Genomic DNA, 2,566 nt, shown 5'->3' on the forward strand with positions numbered 1-2,566 from the left:
CTCCCTCCCTCCCTCCCTCCTCTCTCTCTCTTCTCTCTCTCACTCCTCTCATTCATCGTCCTCTCTCAGTGTTTCTCTCTCTCTCTCTCTCATTCTCTCTCATCACAGTCCTTCGGCTTCTTCCCCTCTCTCTCTCTCTCTCTCTCTCTCTCTCTCTCTCTCTCTCTCTGTGTGTGTGTGTGTGTGTGTCTCTTTCTCTGTCTCTATCTCTTCTTCTTTGTCTCCATCTCCTTTCCCCCCTCTTCCTCCTCCTCCTTCTTCTTCATCTTCTTTTTCTCCATCTCTATCTCTTCCTCCATCTCCTTCTTCTTCTCCATCTTCTTCTTTCTTCTTCTTCTAGTTCTACTTCTTCTTATCATAATACTCCTTCTTCTTCCTTCTCCTTCTCATTTTCCTTCTCCATCTCCTTCTTCAGCCTTCTTTCTTCTTCTTCTCCATCTCCATCTCCTTCTCCATCTCCTTCCTTCTTCCTTGTTCTTTTCCTTCTTCTTCCTTCTCCTTCTTCTCCTTCCTCTCTCTCTCTCCCAAAGAGTTGCGTGTTTTGCCTTGATGGTTCTTTGACTGTTTGATGTTTGCTTGTCTTACGCGTGCATTGATATTGTTTGGGGGGAAATTACACACTTTGAAGGACTTTTCTTGCGTAACTTGGGGTTGTCAGCGAGTCAGGAATTGTAAAGAAATAAGAAGGAAATGTTTGTATATGTTTTTTTTTGTTTTTGTTTTTTGCTTGTTTTTGTTGTTGTTGTTTTGGATGTGTTTGTGTTTGTTTGTTTGTTTTGGATGTGTGTGTGTATGTTTGTCTGGATTTTAGGCTTATGAAAGACGTCAAGGGTAAGGATGGGAGAGGGGAGGGGGAGGGGGAGGGGGAGGGGGAGGCCGAGGGAAGCAATCAGGGGGGGGGGGGGGGGGGGGTGGGGGAGAAGGACTGATTATTTGCAGGGCTTAATCATTTACGGGGGAGAGGGATGGAGTTGCGTTGTTTATACAGATAATCTTTCAATTGCGTGTTGTCTGCGTGTGTGTGCTTGTGCATGTGAATGTGTGTGTGTGTGTGTGTGTGAATGTTTTTGACCTTTAATTGGATTCATGTTTGTCTAATAGAAACATGTGCAAGATGCTATCAGGTTCATATGATATTTAGATTGCAAGGACGCCTGTCGCTTAAATAACAACACTGGCTGTCAGGATCTGATATGCAATTTGCATATATGCATACACGTAAGCAGACATGCTATTTGTATACATACACGCAAGCACATAAAAACAATTTGCATACACAAACACAAGCACACCCACGGAAGCACACACGCATACATATAACCACCTACACACAGACAAACAAACACACTTTGTACATTAAATGAATACCGTGTCTATCATAAAATAGTAATCACTTAATGATGACAATTAAGAGATTCAAGGGAATATAGGGAAAAGGAGACCCCCTCCCCCTCCAGCCCACCTTCTCTCCACTCCCCCTCCCCCCTCCCCCTCAGGGACAAAAGCCACACCCTCATGGTATCCCCCTCCCCCCCTTTCTCTCTCTCTCTCTCTCTCTCTCTCTCTCTCTCTCTCTCTCTCTATCTATCTATCTATCTATCTATCTATCTATCTATCTTTCTTTTTTTTTCTCTCGTGGTGACGTGAGTAGGGAGGGTGGGGGCGAGCTCTCTCTCATTTCTCTTCCTCTCTCTCTCGCTCTCTGTGCTCTCTCTCCTCTTTTCTCTTTCGTGCTTTCCTGTTGGAGTTCTCGTCGTCTTTCTTTCTCTCTCTCTCTCTCGCTAGCAGAGCTCTCTCTCTCTTCCTCTCTCACCTCTTCCTCTGCCCTCTCTCCACACTTCTCTCTCCTCTCCTCTCTCATCGCGCTCTCCTCTCGAGCGAGTCTCTCCCGCTCTCTATCTCTTCTCCTCTCCTCTCCTCTCTCTCGACTTCTCCTCGCTCTATCTCCTCCCGCTCGCTCCTCTCTCATCTCTTATCTCCGTTCCCCCCCGCCCTCCCTTCCCCCTCCTTCCCTCCCTCCCTTCCCCCCTCCCTATCCCTCCCATCATTACCCCCTTCCCTATCCCTCCCTTTCCCCCTCCCTCCCTCCCTCTCTCTCTCAACGTGGTGTTCGAGTCTCAACACAGCCAGGCAGTGATATATTGAACCGGGTTAAATGAGGCTGCGGTTCATATATGGTTCGCAGAAGACCTCTAATAGCGTCCAGGACACCCCGCCTTGGTTCGTCGCGGGGGGTAGGGTAGGGGGAGAGGGAGGGAGGGGAGGGAGGGTGAAGGGAGGGGGAAGGGAGGGAGGGGGTGAGAGACGGGTGATTTCGAGGTTGAATATTCATAACTCCATTGGTTGATTGGGGTGAGGGTGTGGGGTGTGGTGGGGGTGGGGGGTGGGGGGAGGAAGAGGGATGAAGAGATAGAGGGAAGGAGGAGAGGGAGAGTGAGAGAGAGAGTGAGAGAGAAAGAGAGAGAGAGTGAGAGAGAAAGAGAGAGAGAGTGAGAGAGAGAGAGAGACAGACAGACAGACAGACAAACAGACAAACAGACAAACAGAGACAGATAGAGAGAGGTTG

This window comes from Penaeus japonicus, unplaced genomic scaffold, assembly GCF_977035675.1.
Source record: "Penaeus japonicus unplaced genomic scaffold, GWHDUDI00000001_assembly GWHDUDI00000033, whole genome shotgun sequence".
Lineage (NCBI taxonomy): Eukaryota > Metazoa > Arthropoda > Malacostraca > Decapoda > Penaeidae > Penaeus > Penaeus japonicus.